Raw genomic sequence first — 18,592 nt, forward strand, 5'->3', positions numbered from 1 at the left:
TAATTCTAAGTAATTTTGTCACCTACCAACTGCCGGCCTATGTCAAATGTGAAAAGGCCTATACCCTCTTTTGAACATATTTTTTAAAAGATAAATCAGACATGGGGACCATTATTGATCTTAAAATTTAAAAGAAAGCATTGAAACACCATTTTGACCTTTATATTGGGAAATACAATTTACAGAAATATAATATAACAGTCATAGAATAAATAAAATCTGAAAAATCCAAACAAGTTTAAACAGTTAAACACCAGTTCTTTTTAGTCCCGTGTGAAACTTTTCTGAGGGGGATGGGGATATAGTGGGGATGCATGGCTCTGGTGAGGTATTAGTGATACCCTATATAACATTTTACAGACCTTTTTTTCTTGATGAAGTATTTGCTTATACTTATGGATGAAATATATTGGACTTGTCTTAAATGTAAAATCATTGTGGTGATTTTATATCATATTTGGTACTGCCCTCTCCTTTTTCAATAGTAGGTCTGTTTGTTTATTTGAATTTATGTATTTTTAAACGTATCTTATCCATAATATCATCAGTTTTGAATTTTTATTTATTAAAGAGGTACTCCACATTTAAACATGTTTTTTGATCTGTAAACTAAATGATTTGACTGTACTGTGATGAAACACATCAATGCTGGTGTTGATATCGACATTTCTTAACAAAGTTAAAGAGGTGAATACAAATAAACACATCACCTACTATTTTAAATCCTCCTGCACCCTGCAAGGCAAATGCCGACATAGAGTCCACCATTTGGGACTTCTTTACGTCATGAAATTTAGATTAAAAAAAGAATGTTAGCGCCCTGTAATCAGAAGCGGGTGGCCCACCTCCCCCAGCACCTTTCCTCGAGTGTGAGTCTGTGAGACCGCGCTAATTTTCAAATACATACTGATCTTGACTCATCATTCACAGGAGTTTACCCTTTTTTTTTGCTAACCCCCACTTAGTATTTTTTTAATTTTGGCACAGTGGTTCGGACTTGTGCTTTTGAAGGCTGTAGAAACACCACTGGACTGCACTCTTTCCTTTCAGATCCTCAAATGGCTCAGCAATGGTTGCAGATGGCAGCAGGTTCCCCGATAGCAACACACTGCTATGAACATTTGCAACCAGCGTTTTTAACGAGAGCGCTTCTAACTCCATGCTTACCCCTGAAAGCTCTTGCTTTAGGCATTTATGGGGCTTGAGCCAACAGGTCGAACCGATACAGCTCGGGACCACCATTTTCCTTCACCACACTAATATCCTCTTCAGTGGATTTTAGAGTGGAGAAGACCTCAAAAGAGCCGTCTAGCATAGGTGCCTTGTTGTCACTGAGCAACTCCTGCCTCCCACATCCTTGTATAAAATGTTATAAACTGTTTGTATCATCACCCACTTACTGAATCTATCTTTTCTGCTTCTTTATGAAATGCATAAAGAACAGGGATCAGCACAGTCTGACAGACACATGTTTTAGCACGCTATGACTGGGTGCAATATATTTTGATGGAACCTGCTCAGTTTTTATTAACATCAGCATGTCAAGGATTGATTTACATGACCTCCCCACCATGGTCCTTTCAGAAGTTGACCCCAGTCTGGCAGGCATTTTGTTCATCTTTTGAAGTGGATTTGATGGCAGGACGCTGGGAAGGCTTCAGTCAGTTCCCAACTCCATAGTCTGGCTGATGCATTCCCAAGCAAACACCAAACTATTCTTAGATGGGGGGCTTTTACAGCAACTACAATTGATAAGTGTGTGTTGAAGTTTGGGAGAGGTTTGAGTCAGTTCTGGAGAACAGCTTAACCTGACTGCAGCCTCAGTCTCCTGTGACATAGGTTGTCAGACCTTGCCAGTAGAAGAGCCAACTTCTTCAGCTTTAAGATGGGTTGCTTTAGCGTTTGTGACCAGGAAACCAGAGAAATAGGTGGATGAACTGGTGTTCAGCGGACCACACCAGAGGTGGCTTTTCTAACACTTTAGGATGATGGATTGACAACACTATTCACTGTGTAAGAAGCCAGCTGAACTTTCCGTCTCCAGCCATTGTTGGATTAAATCTGTGCAGTTACTGGAGCGTCACATAACGATGGAACCCAAGTGCCTCGATAGAGCCTCTGTCACTTCTCACTTACTTCACAATAACATGCTCCTGTCATCCCAAGTTCCACTGCTTTGGCCTTTTTGCTTCCTCCTTACTAGTGCAGAAATGTCTTTACAAGACAACAAGAAGCAAAGAAATAGCTCCTGTGTAGGAGCACAGCACATTCTTCGGCTACTGAGAGGAATCTTAGTACCTTTGGGTCCAAATCCAAATTCACAAAAACAAGATTCCTTCAAAAGGGGAAGATAAAATTTTTTCCTTATAGTGGATGGCATAATAGACATGCATGGGAAGAAGAATAGACCGTGAGTTGTATTAATGTGTCTCAGTTGTATTTGTGTAAAACCTTCAATATTTATTATTCATAAACAAATTAAGCAAAGCATTCTAAAAACAGAAGTGGCCCTTACAGAACTGTACCTTCAGGAAGAAGAGCACTCTTGCTATTAATCATCACTGTTTGTTTTCAAAGGAACATAAATTCACAGTGTGAAAGATGTCTAAGTGCTTTTCCTTCCTCTCTCTCGTCCAAGACAAACCCCCGGGATAAGCAGCTGAGATAAGAGTAATTAAGAAAATTACATCTTGTAGAAATATGACAGTGCTACCGTTCAGTGCCAATGCCTTGCTGTCTCCAATAATGGCCATGTGTCAAATAATACCACAAGCAAGAACAAATAAAAACATCACCACTTAAGAGGGGAAGTGTTGTTGGGGGTTTGAGGGTGGTAGAATTGAATGTACTTTAATGGCTTAAATGGTAAAATTAGCCTAATGTACATTTCTTCTAGAAAGAAGTAAACAGCTGTTAATGCTAACGTAGGCTATGTAGCGTTAACAAATACTTACATATAGCACCTGTCAGTATAACTCAACACTTCCTGCAGATGTTTCATACTAAAAGTCTATTTGGCCTATAAAACTTTTAATATCTCAAACAGCATTACTCCACTGGGAGGCTTTTAATGTGAAACATTACTTTTCAAGAGTCACTGACATTAGCTTACACCAAACCTAAAATGGCAACGTAGTTACGTATTACTTAGAGAGTGAAATTTTTCTATTAAAATGCTGTGGAAATATACATTATCCTGATTTATCAAGATAACAGGTATATATGGACTAAGATATGAGTTTACATCATCAGCAAGTTAAAACAGGAGAAGATCAGAAAACACTGAGCCTATTTACTTAAATATGTGGAAAAACACATTAGAAGTAAAGGCTTGTAATATAATCCTGTTTTGAAATAAAGACCTGGTTATGTCTGGTTTTTGGGTAAATACATTTAGAGCATTACTGGTGCCTCCCTAAAGCTCTACAGAAATGCCAAAATACTGCAGCAGGCACTAGGCAAAACATCCTACGTAGGGCTTGAAGAGAAAGAGAACTGTGTGTGAAAATCCATCATCACATCTCAGATATACTTATTCCCAGATTATCACGTGCAATTTTAGGGCCCGCGTGGGCAGGTGGGTGGTCGAGGGCCAGAGGTCAAAATGAGCCCTTGTAAAGTCTCTGGGGCCTGTAATTGATCCCCATCCCTTGACTAGGCAGCTTCTGATGTAACGCTTTTCATCCTCACCTCCGAGTCTGCACAACCCCTCCCACACTACTACATCAATAGCCAATGCTAATAGCAGTGAAAAAACCCTGGGTCCTCAGAGTGGCCTCTACAAGAATAAGGGATTATCCTTTTTATAGACCAGTGATGAGGTGATAGGGGGCTCATGGGGGTAGGGATCAAGGTGGGGAAGGAAAGGGTTTTAGAGGAGATCCATCATATTTTTAAAGATGAATCACTGTATATCCTCCAATGAGCAGCTAATAAGTGCTAAGTGAAGCCTGACATTGACCACACCTGGTTACAAAAAATTGGACTGTAATGGAATTAAAGAAAACAAACAAACCATATCAGCACCAATGTAGCCTGAATTATACTTCTCCAGGCTGCACATAGATGAACGTGCACGGGGGTCACTCAAAAACCCTTACGTTGAAATGTCTTTTATACTTTAATGTAAAATGTTTATGTTTGTTTTCATCTGCTTTTCAAGCATGCTGACAGGAGCTGAACCATTCCGCTTGCTTGACATATAGGTCTGCACAACGCATTGTTGAGATTTGGGAGGTGTGCATGTCGGCTCCTCTGCGAGCCTGTGCAACCAACGGTTACCCGGTTCTCTCTGTAAGTCTTGGGACATTTATTTGTGTCTTTGGAGAGGCATAATTCCACCATGACTCAACACTTACCTTGTCAGATGTTGAGATTTATGGCTTCAGAACACAGTATATTTTTTATTGTACTTTCTCGGAGTTTCAGGCTACTTTATCCAGTGTCATTAATTTACATATCATGTGTAAATTGATGAGGAAGCACATATTTTCTCTTGAATACAGTGTAACTACTTGTAATAACCATACATCATGTGTAAATCGGATTTTTAGGAGATGTGGGCATTTATGAAATCACCAGAAAGCTTTAAGATCCCATTTTCCCAGGGACAGCTTGATATGGAAACCTGTGGTGAACTTGCATCATTTGGATAGGTAAAAAAAATAATAGATACAGTACCACCATATTGATAAATTCTTCTCATTGCCTTTTTCGAGGTGTTGTTTTTTGTTTTTTTTATATGTGCAACTTTCAGTCTAAGTAATGAGATGTTGTATTCTGATGTTCTGAGAGTGAAAGTCTTTCTTTACCCATAAAGACTCCAGATTCAATCTTGAGTACTTGATAAGCAACTCTACCATAGCTATTATGTTCACTGTAGAGTAAATTGTGTGAGAAGTGAGTGAGAAGGAGACTAAAGAGACAGTAAAATTACAGACAGGTGAGATGTTGGGTCTAATATTTAAAATTTCAATAGAGATTTAGTAAAATTGCACCTATAAAAGAAGAACAATAAATACTTAAATAAAACACAATATAAGTCAGCTCCATTCCTTAATGAAGATAATTAAATGCAGTTGAAAGCTCTAGAAATTGGATCTTAATTTTAAAATCCAAAAAGGCTAATTACGTGGACTTTGAGGTGGGCTTATTTTGTCACATACAACAAAATTAAATTTGAGTTTAAAATTAGAAGTAGCAAGTGACTCCAGCAAGTGATGTTATTTTTTTGTATTTATTTATTTTGTTTTGTTTTGATAACCTAATCTTGGTGTTGCTTTACCACTGACATTTGCATTCAAGGACACAATGAAAGGCAGGGCTACATAAATTCCTAATGCAAAAAACAAAACAAAACAAAAACCAATCAGAGTCTAGGTGTGGAGTGGTTACTGCTTAGTACCAGCAGGCAGAAGAATATAACTCCTTAGAAGCTGAACATTTGAGCCATATTTGGCACAGCTTCTTTTCCTGTACTCCAGGTTGTAGGTTTCAGCTTTCCACATTCCTCAATTCTTTTTCAAAACCAAATATGTGGATTGGTTGTCCAGCAACCAACTTTAAATGCAGAGTGGAATAGCATCTCTGCAAAAATCCAATAACAGACAGAAATCTACAATCCACAGCAAAACTCAGCTCTAAACCTGCCACTAATGAGACCTTAGAATGAATAAAAACGTCACAAAGTCAGCTTTTATTCAGTACACCTGCCCTGGGTTAGATTCACATCATTAGCAGACGAGATGTGTCAGAAACAGAAACATCTTAACATATTGTCAGACATAGAGGGGAAACCACAGCAAATACAGCTCACTGTGGATGTAACAGCTGGACAGAGAGTCCTTGACTATGGCATGTAGAGAGGAAGGCGTTTTTATAGGCGGACATAACAGTATTCATGATTTCAGTCATTTTGGCTAATCAAAGCAGATGGCCCACCCCTTATTAACATTCAGCATTCAGTACTTTCATACTACAGTATTTACATACTACATACAGTCAAGCAATCTGCAGGCTTCAGAATGTGTAGATGAGCCCTCTGTGGAGTGCAGTGGATTAAAAGCTGTTTTAATAATAATGAACAAAACATCATTCTGTCTGATTAGGCTATCTATCTTATTTTGGTTCAAAATTAAAAGGAAAATGTTACATTGTCCATTTCGGTCATGGACCACAAATGTTTTTGTACTACTTCCTTTTATCTGCATCTTAAAGTCTCTAAGAAATATTTTAGGAATAGTTGCAGTCAAGATTAATTATAGATTATAAAAATGTTGAATATGTAGAATTTTAAAAAATCTACTTACAAAATGCCCTTGCTTGAATTCTGTGGGTATCAAATATGATGGTTCATTACAGAACAGTAATTCAACAAATCAGTGAAATCTGTGAGGCTTAAAACGGCATCACAATAAATACATGTCATAAAAAAAAATTAAGATCAGCTTCAAAGTTCATTCTTGGGAACATGGTTTGAAAAAAGTGATATTAATCCCAGGGTTTTTTAAGACCTTTGCGCAGAGCAAAGCTTCAAAGATCAGCTTCAAAGTTTATTCTTGGGAACATGGTTTGAAAAAAGTGATATTAATCCCAGGGTTTTTTAAGACCTTTGCGCAGAGCTTTCAACCACATCCAACAGTGAAAGAACATGAGGGTACCAGAAAAAGCTTTTTTGAACAGCAGTCTCCTCTTCTAATTCTTCCACAAGCAAGACCTGGTTTATCATAGATAGCAAGTAGTCATTAACCTAGAAGCTTTCTCCATCCATCCATCCATCCATCCATCCATTTTCTGCTGCTTATCCGAGGTGGGGTTGCAGTGGCAGCAGGTTAAGCAAGGCAGCCCGGACGTCCCTCTCCCCAGCAACATTTTCTGGCTTCTCCTGGGGGATTCCAGGGCATTCCCAGGCCAGATGAGATATATAATCTCTCCAGCATGTTCCGGGTCAACCCATGATGTACTTGTAAGAAGCTATACGTGATGTTTAAAAACACTCTCTATCCCTATATATTACTTTGCATTTTAATTATTAAAAGCAACTGCAACTTCATTCAGTATTTCATCCAGCCAAGGTGCTAACAAGATGTCAGCGGCTGCTGATTCACTGACTGTTATGAAAAGTTTATGTAGTGTATGACAGAGGAGCTCACAGGCAGGCTGAGAGAATCTCTATCTCAGATACAGAGTTCCCTCAATGCACTATGTGTTACTGCGGCAAAGTATAGTGCCAACATCTAAACCATGGAAATGGCCTTGAGCGACCACAATGATAGCATCACACAGCTAGAAAATGAAGTTGATTCACTGTGGAGTAAGTTAACTGAGCATTATCTGTAAGGTTACAAGTTTACAACTGCCATGGACAGTAATATTTAACATTTGATTTCTGTTGACCTTTCTTGATGGTACAATCGTGGCACTAAATAGATTGACTATTATTATTATCAGTATAATTGCTATTGCTCTTTCTCCTTTTTCTTTCTTTTCTTGCCAGAATGGGACACTGTGCATGTTATCGGCTGTCTTTTATTATCTCAATTATTATCTTATTCTTTCCTCCTGTGTTTGGGGATGACGAGTTTAGGATTTGCACGGGTGTTTTCCTTTGTCTTTAAATTCATTATATCTTGGTTGTGACTACTGTGTTCAAAGTTATTCTGTTTAGGGCTTTTTAGGGTTTATTTGTTTTGGAGAGACTTACTTTTGTAAGCACCTTTTAGGGGCGCTCGATTTACATCCTGGTTGTTCATTGCTCTTCTGTTCCTGCAGTCACCTATACAAAGAATGAATCTGCTCTCGTTATGCGACTCTCTTTCCCCTGCCGTCTATAATGTGTGCTCCTGTCGATCTGATACCAATGCTGCAGGCCCCTGTGTTAAACTTGTAATGTCAGAGGCTTGGTATTTTCTCATTTAAAAAGTGTTTTTTCATTCAAACTTCAATAGTCGATCTAGAGGAACAGCAATTCTCATTCATTAAAAACATACAGTTCTTGCCACTGACACCTGTTCTGATTCAAAAGGAGATTACTTTTATAGAATGTGTATGCCCCCAACTGGGATAGCCCAAATTTTATAACTTCTCTTTTTTTCCTAACCCAAACCTGGACACTCATTGGCTGATATTTGGTGGAGACTGCGTCTGACTGATCGATCCCATTCTAAATCTTTTAATCTGTCTTCTATGTCTAGAGGTGTTTTCTCATTTATGAGTAGAGTAAAGAAAGCCTAGATGTGCCCTTGCACTTTAAGGAATGCAAAGTGGGAAAGCCCTGGGTCCAGACAAATTACCTATAGATTTTTACAAGAAATTTTCCGATTAGTTAGTTCTTTTAATATTTGGTCCCTGCCTAATTCCAGGCTCAACGTAGGCTCAGCTGATTGTCTCGTTAGACATGGAGAGAGCTTTTGATAGGATAGAATGGGACTACCTCTTCTCTGTTCCAGACAGATTTAGGTTAGGGTCTCAGTTTATGTCATCCTCTTCCCTGCATGCATTAGTATGTGCTCCTTCATGGCATTGCTGTTATACTAAGTTCACTTCAAATCCCATTGTGGTTTCCACACTAACAATATGGAAAAAACTCAGACTACTTTGTAAGTGTTTTGGCATGTCTATGTACAGTTCCATTTCTAACAGTCATCTGTTAGTCCATTTTCTATTGAACTTTGTATATGCTGTGTAGAAAACAGAAGTGATTGAAGCTATTTCTATTATTGATGAATTAATGATAATTTTGCTTCCTTTGAAGATCTTGTTATTCAGTATGCTTTGCCCAGATCCAGCCTTTTCATTTATTTAAGGTTTGCAATTTTGTACACACATATTTCCTCTCCTGTCCCAAGCCACCTATGAGCACACTCATAGATGGATGCTACCTGGGCTTATATCTACTTTTTGACAGCCTCATCTTGACTTCTGCAGTTCAAACTGCATATGATTCATATGTATAAGTCCAAAATGTCTTGAGTTTTTCCTGGTATGAATGATGTGTGTAAGAGATGCTCAGTGTCTCAGACATATAATACACATACGTTCTTTTCTTGCCTCAATCTTTCAAACTATTGTTCTCTATGACAGTATGTGTAAGGCCTTGAATTTTCCTTTAAAACCTTGTCCTCTCAGCTCTGAGTTTGCAGGACTTCTGGCAGTAAAGGCATCCCTGATTGTTCGTAAAAGTATTTTAATACCTGGGAGAGGCTCTAATCCTGCTCCTTCTCCCTTTTCGGCTCAACGTGCTCCTTTCCTCTTTATAGTTAGAAAACATCAAAAATACTCTAGGAGGATTGACAGCTCAATGTCATGAAAGATGGGATTCTTTATTATCATATGTGGATTTCTTTCCTTAATTTTATACCCAGGATGATGATGAAACCCGATACTGACAACCTTTTTTTCATGAATGCACCTCCAACAGTACTAGCCTAGACCTAGCTATAGTATGCACTTTAACGCTAAAGATGTAGGAGCTCAGACAACGTGCGCTGATAATAAAACATTATGATGGCAATGGGGCTTGGTTGGAAAAAATGTTCTGACATTTGGACCCACTTCAACAGTATCTATTAGCATCTAACAACAGTGGAACATTGCTGCAGTGCTTGTAGACGGAGATTTAGCCTCACTAAAAAGTCAGTAGCCTAGCCAGCTAAGTTTGTTTATTTTGGAGGGTTTAACATGCTATCCAAGCCATTCACATTTGATAGTCAAGTTTTGTGAAGCTTCTCCTTGATTGTGAAGGTTTTTCTTTTTTCTGGATTCTCAGGGTTTGTGTTATCACACAGAAAGTTAAGATCATAGCAATGATTGAACGCTGCATTATTAATCATCATCTTAATCTTAATGATCTTAATCATGTAATTTTGTGGCTCATTTTCTTTCATTTTTTTTGCTTTTATTTTCTTGTAGCCTTAAATCAGTTGGATGCAATCATTTTGCCGCAATTTGACTGAAACGCTCATTCTTGGTCTTGGCTAAATTTAAACTAAAATGTTCACAACTGTTTTTGTCAAGTGATCTACTGATGACTAAAAAAGACTAAAATGTTAAGTGTTTTCGTAAACTAAAACTAGACCAAAATGTTTATATCTTTTAGATAAGACGAGACTAAAATTTCTCTAAAATTAGCTTTAGTCAACTAAAAATGATTTAAAATAAAAAGGGATGATGATGACCAAATATGACTAAAAATAACATGGACACATATTACACTAAATATAGAAATATTTGACAAAATGAACACTATAGCGTACCCTTAATTACAACTTGATACGTGACCTTTTGCAAATGAGCTACTGCAATTTTAACGACTATTCCCTCTGCCCTACTGCAGCCAGCTAAACAAAAAAAACAATAAACTGATTCTCAACTCCATTCCTAAAAATGCCTCTGAAACGTGCTGTTGTTGGCAGGCAGCCCACATCTGTTAACATAAGAGCATGCTCCCTGTGGCTTTGGTAAATTGCTTTGATACACACAAGATGTCTGGAGCAAAGCAACAAAGGCCTCAAAGACTTTGCAATTCTGGCACAATTTTGTTTCCTGTAAACATCCATTATACAATAAATGTATCTTAATGACTCACATTAGCTTACCTTTCAAAGGAGGACCAGGGCTATGACTGTAATCATATGCATTGAAGAATAGTAAACTTTTTATTTTAGGTACATTTTTTTGGGCTTGTGCACAAAAATGGGATTTTCTGGTAACAGGTCAACAGAGCTGATCTGGTGACACAGTGGCAGTGTTTTTCAATATGGTGGGTGTATGCCAAAGAAAGAACTAGGTGTTGGTCACTATACACCACATGTTTGGTTCAGTTTAGGTTTCGTGCCTAAACTAAACCAAACTGTGACTGTTCCATAACTATAACGGAATCCTTAGTTTTGTTATCAGGACGGTGAAGGTCCACTCTGCCTGGTACGTGTCTACCAGAGTTTATTAAGAGAGAGACTAAACTATCACCAGATATTAACACTATGTTTTACATCCCTTGAACGCCTTACATCCAGCACATTAACAGAGTTTCAGACTTTACTAGCTAACACCTAAATTAGTATAAGAAACATTTCTGCAGCATAGGTTTCACAGTAGGCCAGGTAAGGTAGAACCTTTTCAGTAATTACTGTATAGTAGAGAATAACATTCCAGCTGGTGTTTTGTTTGTTTGGTAGTGGTGAAATAGCAATGTCCAGTCATGTGCACCATAATATAATGGTAAATGTTGATCAGTAATGATCATATTGATGCAGACTATCTAAAATAATAAAACACTGATACAAATTGAGTGTAAATGGAGAGTTTTGCTGTTTACAGTCCATGTGGCAGATGACTGATTACACTGTATGTACAGTATGGTTGTTTTTAATTCAATAATCTTTATTTTACCAGACTCTCAGACCTTTTTTTTTACATGAACATTGGGAATATAAATATGCTTGTGTTTGTTTTCAGTTATGGCATTAGCCTACAGAGATGTTATTTGATAGATACCACAAAACATTATTTGAAAATTGTTCAATTATCATTATAGTAGCCTCCTGCACTGTAACATTTCTTTCGTCATGTTCAGCAGTTATCATCCAGACCCCTCTCAGAGTGTTGATGCAGCACAGACAACCATAGTGGAGTTCAAGAGTCTGATATAAAGACAAGACTGAGAAAAGAACACAGATCAAGACACTGAAATTATATTCATATATATTTAGGATATTAAAGCTGCAGCTGTAGGATGCCTGAACCCCATCTGTGTTTCCACAATATACATTTTGCAGTGGTGGCCCACTGCAATGTCATGAAATCACAATTACACAACTCTGAAGCAATGGATACAGGAAGTGGAGACACATCGCAACACTCAGCCCAGTCCTACCCTGCCTCTGATTGGCTAGTACTTGTTGCCCTCCTTGGTTTGGATGGTTGGGTTTACTCATGAAGAGCTGTGATTGGATAGGGTTAGGGTAAGATCCTATTTTATCAGGGTAAGGGTAGGGTAATCCCCCACATCGTGGGCTGGGGACCACCAAAAATACATTAAGTTTTTACCAGCCCTGTCTGCATCCTGTCATTCGGGGTGTGCATCAGCACGTCCTACCTGTATGTTCTGGGACTGGGCTCACTTCGCCTTGGTGAATACTGTGATGCACAATCTCTTCACTTAAGTGTTAAAAAAGGGCTTCTAAGGGCTTTTGCTACAGTAGTTGTAATGTGCAACTGCAAATGTGATTTTTACACTGAGACTAATTGATGCTGTAAAAGATCTGAACTGTGTGAAAATGAGCAATGTGTCAGTCAAGTGACAATACATCTAAAGCATTGTGTTCGGAGTGGGTTGGCTTGTCTAATGAAGCTTTAATCTTTTCAATCTCAGGTTGCAGATTTGTGCTAATTGCCCATAAAAATGGACTTCATACCATACTGTGAACAGTCACATTGGTGACCGTTAGTGCTGAGACCTGTAAGCTGTAAGTTGTTTTGCTGCAAATTTAAGGGCCATCTGGAAAACAACTCAGCTGTCCATGAGAATAACATCTGACTTTGAAAATGAAGCCGAGGTGCATGCGTGCTTCGTGGTCTTCATCCAATGCAAACAAATGTTGGTTTGCATTCACATACTTCAGTTTTTAACTCTCAGCTCCTCTGCTGCATGTTTATGAGGAAGCTTTCTGCCAAATCTTCTACCCACGCACCGACAAACTAGTGGTTGTTGACACTAGAAAAGACTGGTTCACATATTGAGATTTGATCACAACATGTCTACTTCTTTTTAAAAGATAATTCTCATTAATTATAACTTGGGTCTTTTTTGTAGTTTTTTCCATCTTTCCTATGTATAATAACACCAAGTTAATGGTTGAGATCTGAGAAGGTCAAAATGAGCAACCAGACCGTCAGGCTGTAAACAAACCTCCAGGTTCACACCATGCTCTGGGACCCTAAGGGTGAGGGAATGGCTCAATTTGAATAAACAGCAACGTTACACAGATACTTTTGCTTATTCTATCCAACCTAACCCTTCATTAAATTTTGATGTTTGTCAGGCGAGAAAGGACCCATTTAGATTTCACGTGGGCAGTTTATCTAAATAATGCCTGTTTGGAAATTTACTGTGACATTTTCAGAAATGTGCGGACCCACCTGCCGGCTGAGACTGACGGTCATCACAGAAGCTTGCAGACTGGCTCCCGAGATGAACGGCTGGTCAATGTGCACAGTGGTCTAAGGGAGAAAAATTTGATCTCAACAAGCCTCTGGTAATTTACTGCTAGCTCTATTGTCCCTATAATATTGAAATATGTTACAATTCTTTTGGAAGCTAATATTGGCTGAAAAAATGGCTGTTATGAAGTTTCAAATTTGAAATATGATATTTGTTGGTGCCAGTTTGTCTGAAGGTAAAGATGGACACATAACTCGTTTTATTTGAAAGAGGCAGTGCGGTCTATATTAAATTTAGCTTTTTTTTAATGTATATTTAAGATTGGATAACTGGTGTATCTTTTACTACATTCACGGTCAAGTCGATTTTTTTCCCCCCAAAAAGGTAGAAGTAATTCTATCTGTACCTTGCTATTTATCCAGATCAAGCCCAGCACTCCCCCTGGCGTCCTGGAGCACTGTGTGAGCATATTTGTATGTGCTTTTTGTTGCATTTCTAAACTTGGTTTCGCGTTTCCCTTAATGTTTTTTTTTTTTTTCATTGATGTATGATTTACGTTTCCCTTAATGTTTGTGCTTTCTCTCTTGTATGTGCTGAAGCAGAGATATAATTTTTTTTTTTCCATGCATTTTTCTTCCTTGTCAAAACATGTGGGGCCTACATTACCCACAACGCAATTTGACTGCTGAAAGTTTGTTTGGAGAATCGGATGTGTTATGTAGCAGCTAATGTAGCCAGGAGCCTCTAGTGTCAATCAGAGATGAGGAGCTGGCTATAGAGGTCTTGTAATCTAAAAAGAAACAGCTAACATGAACACAATGTCCAACGAAAGGATGGAGTAACGAAAAGGCATTTTACTCTAATTATATGTAATGTATCATATTTGATAGAATCATCCTTAACTTTTCTACTGCAGACTCCAGTCTACATCCCTGATCTATTGCGGTCCATGTGTTAAAACACAACAAACCCAGAAAACTCATTTTTACATTTTTAACCCTATTTACTCATGTGGGGCTGCAGGACTGCGCCAATGCAGCCAAACTCCATTTGGGATCCCTTTTTCCTGTAAGAGGCAGCTGAATTTTAATTTTACTGGGGGGTTCAATTACATCTAATTTCACCTTCCTGTATTCACTATCCTGCTTTTATTTGGAAATGCCGCCGGTTTGTGGTCAGTTCCTGCCGAATGACTGCGCATTTCCTAAGTCCCATTTGCACAAATATGCACTGATTGTGCCAGCGTGAAACAGGATACGCTGGAGCCTTGCTCTGGAAAATATCTCATTCACATGTGCCATCATTCAAAGATGAGGACATTATTTTTTTTTTCAAAGGGTATTTTTGTGGCTTCGATTTGAAATAAATTGTTTTGTTAAAAATCTCTTTTAAATTTCCTCATGTTCGTAGATGTTCATTAACTGATATCTAAATCTGAACAGGCTTAATAAATGCCGTCTACGCCACACACAAACGCACACTGTCCCTATTTGCATTTCTCAAATTCAATCCTCACAAGAGAGAGTTGGCTGTGAACACGTTCCAAACAATATGCTAACAAGTTTAGGACGTGAGAGGTGTGCTGAGTGTGTGTATTGTGTTCAAGCTGGAACAGTGGGAGCGAGAGGAGATCAGGTGGCTGAAAGCTCCAAACTATATTTATTATGAGGAAAACAGATGGTGCATTTTCCTCATTCACCTACTGCATTCACCTCTTCGGTGTTACTTTCTCCTTACTGCATGTGTGACTGTGTAAAATGTAATCATAACTAAATGGAATGATCTGTGGAGATCTGGGGTTTAACCCTGCATGTTTTGAATGAGTCTAGGGCCATATTTCGATTGATAAATATTTTAATGTCAATAAATGCAAACAATAGAAATTATTGTTGTTATTATTACTTTACATATACAGGTAACTATCAAAAAACAACTTGAAAATTTTGCTATTTTTAAATTTAAAACATTGCTATAATTTCAGCAATGTATAAGTAAGTCATTGTAGACTGATATTAGGACTGACCTCACTGATTTAAGGTGATGTACCATTATGAACGATGAATATGAAAAAGCAGCAAAATTAAAATGAGCAAAATAAGCAACTGCCAAATTTAATGCCAAATATAAGAAAATGCTTAATCCAATTTTTCACAAATGTTCCAGCTACTCTGTGTTTGAAATAAAAGCTGACTAATGAACCTTTATTAACACCTGCTACTGAATGACTAGACTGTTCCTTCTCGCCCCTTCCTGCAACATCCTTACACTACAAACATCCACACCTCTTTTAGTAACGTGAGACCACACTTTACAACATTTTGACAAAATGTAAACAAACAACTTGAATCAATAAATCCTTGTTTGATTCTTGTTATAAAGCACCGTCATGCCGAAAACAATGACTGACCGGTTCCACAGAAAGACCATTTCATAGGTCCACCTCTATGAGCTCATACAACACAAGACAATATAAATTCTACCTTTGTGAAGACTGTAATGTTCAGGTTTTGGTGACACTGATGGCACTCTTTTAGTTGGGTAGTTAGTGGTGGTGCTGTATTAGACTGCATTATATTTAGAGGTGTTACCCTCATGCATGTGCATGGGGGTGGATGAAACACCAGTGTGAACATTGTAACCTTCACAAAGATAATATTCATTGCAGGGCTGTTGTATTCAAATGCACTGGATTGTACAGGTGTGCCTAATAAGCTGGTAACTCAGTGTATGTGATAACTAATTTAAATGAATTTGCGCTGGCCATGTTCTGGGTTGAGCCGACTGGCAAGTTGTATCTAGCCCTATGCTAGTATAAAATGCTCATAAAATACAAAGCAAGTCACAAAACAGGATTATTATACCAATAGTTGTATTGAGACTGCTCACCGAAACATATTCTTGTTGAAGCTCTGATTTTTTTTAAATTTTTATATGGATTTCATTTACTGTGCTGTAATATTTCTAAATACACACAATTGTAAGATAGACAAATCACAGATAGACAGCAGTAAAAGTCACACTTTACTTAATGCATCTTTATCTTTTCTGTTTTTCTTTTCTCCTATTCATTCTCTTCCTCCTCTTTTGCCTGTTTAACTGTCTGTATTCTGTCTTTTCCATTTCCCTGACTGTGGCTGCCACAGTCCTCCAAGTATGGCCACACACTGGCAGCTGCACTGTAAACTTATCACAAGCGAAGAAAGGGGATCTCTTCCTGTCAGCACAGATGTCAAGGTGAACTTGGGGGACTCCTTAAATAACCGGCTCCAAGACCCTGGGACCCTCCTGCCCCCCGTCAGCTGCACAGATTAGAGGAAGCCTCTTGTTTACAAGGGCATCGTAGGGTTTTTTTTTTTTCAGCTGCAACCATATCTACAGCAAACGGAATATTTATACAGGATTTTATTAAAAAGCAAGGCCCCTGGATTACCTGCATGGCTAATGTCAGTTTAATTTAAGCATATAAGTAAAACAGATTTTAAATCTCTTATTACAAATCAGTCGGGGTGAATCCCTCTCAGAAACAATTCAGTGTGTATATATGGTTCACAATCTGGTTCCAAAAAAGGAATGGTGACCATGAAACGTGGTTAAAGATTGCAAAAGAAAGACACGACTTTTGTCAAACCACTTCTCACAAAGACAAGAATGAGTTTTCTTGCTCATGATTCAGATACATCTTTAACAATACGTCACACTGTGATTCAGTTACAATTAAGCATGATTCAAGTCAGCTGCAATTTAATCGGATTTGATATTTTTACTGGTTCATGAATTAAGTTCTATTAGTGTTGAGTATAAAGCCACACCGACAAAAGTTAACATGGACAGTGACACACTTAAAGCTCAAATTATGTTGGTTGTTATGGTTGCTAAGGGGTTTAAGAGATTGGCTATGTAATCACAGCATCCCTAATTTGAATCCAGCAGGGCAGTCTTTGATGCATGTTATCCCAAATCTCTCACACTATCCACCATCAAAAGTAAAAAAGGCAGACAATCCGTCAAAATGCCGTGCCTATGTGTGCCATGTTCATGTCAAATCCTCTAGACTGTGTGAAGACATGTCCGCGTATGCAGGCCTCATGTGGTATACATAGAAGGTATTGGAGTATTTCCAGCTCTTGACGTTTAAGCCCATTCCTGAGGAGGGTGATTTTTCTCACAGAAATGCTGGAGAGTATTGTTTACCTCGGTTCATGGGTAATTGTCTCGCATCTAAATTTTGTATTTTCAACAATATAATATGGGCACATGTCCTTGTAAATAACCCGTCTCATGACTTAAGGTATTAACTTCAAGTGGGTGAGGTTTGTGGCAAATATACTTTGGAAGTAGGGTTAGATGCTAGTAATTTACATGGCTAGCTAGCAGCAGGCAAACTCACTAAAAGGAAAGATAAGAAAAGACTGCAATTTTTGACAACTTTTACATGCTTTGGATCTGTGGTGGTGCATCAGTGTCTTGTATCAGTTTGTCAATCTGAATCAGTTCATCTTTACACCCCTAGAAATCAGATATGGTCTAATCTCTCACATGTATCTCTTTCTGTGCTTCTACTCTACCTCACACATTACATGCAGTACACACACACGCACACACACACTCATATTTTAGCTTGTGGCTCTTTGATCCCAGGCTGTGGGCCGGCAGTGGTCTGTCAGCTGGCACACTGTAGGGAATACTCTAAGTGCCCAGAGATCCAGTTGCCCCACAGTAGCACCACCACCCCTGAGTCCAGAGTCTGTATCTTGGGGCAATAAAAAAGTCACATTGTTCTTACATAGCACTGTCTACACAGGTTGTCCTCCTGTCCTAACCAGTGAGCTATTTACATCTCACAGATACAAGTACAGCTAAGCTCCTCTGGCTTTATCACGAAATAGCTGAGAATAGAGCCTGTTCTTCTGGCGAGAAGAGAGTTTTAGAATTGTTTTGATGACGCTTGTGGGAAAAATACTATGGATCAGATACAGGCTGTTTGTCTGTCTGTTTCTCCATCTGTCCTGTCGCAAGCAATGTTTGGGGCACCTCTGATCAGATTTTGATGGAATATCTGGGAAATTCGCTTAAGTTAAATTGAGTCTCCTAAGGGATTTGTACCCGAATCTAAATGTTCCACATCAAATCTGATTCACCAATTTCAAAGAATTGGGGTAGGGGTGTGATTTTGATTGTCTGTTATAGTTATCATCTCTCTGTACAGTGATGCAGCAAAAATAGTTTGATGTTTAAACTGACAATATGATGTATATAAAGTATGTGAAGTTTGAATGATTGATGTTTAGGGGACTTCCCTTATTTGTGGGGCCAACATACTTACTGTTTGCCTATATTTCAGGTAATATCAGTTCAAATCCAAATGGCAACAAGCCAGTTAACACACAGTGATCTTGGAGCTGATTGGGCCCCAGGGCAGATGCCCAATTTTTG

The 18,592-nt window shown here is 38.4% G+C and overlaps 1 protein-coding gene across 12 annotated transcripts in view; it reads right to left on the reverse strand.

The window, feature by feature from the left end:
• Positions 1-18,592, reverse strand: part of col13a1 (collagen, type XIII, alpha 1) — a 151,447-nt gene that overhangs the window by 106,988 nt on the left and 25,867 nt on the right. The gene's annotated exons all lie outside the window — the stretch shown is intronic.

This window comes from Xiphias gladius, chromosome 11, assembly GCF_016859285.1.
Source record: "Xiphias gladius isolate SHS-SW01 ecotype Sanya breed wild chromosome 11, ASM1685928v1, whole genome shotgun sequence".
NCBI lineage: Eukaryota > Metazoa > Chordata > Actinopteri > Istiophoriformes > Xiphiidae > Xiphias > Xiphias gladius.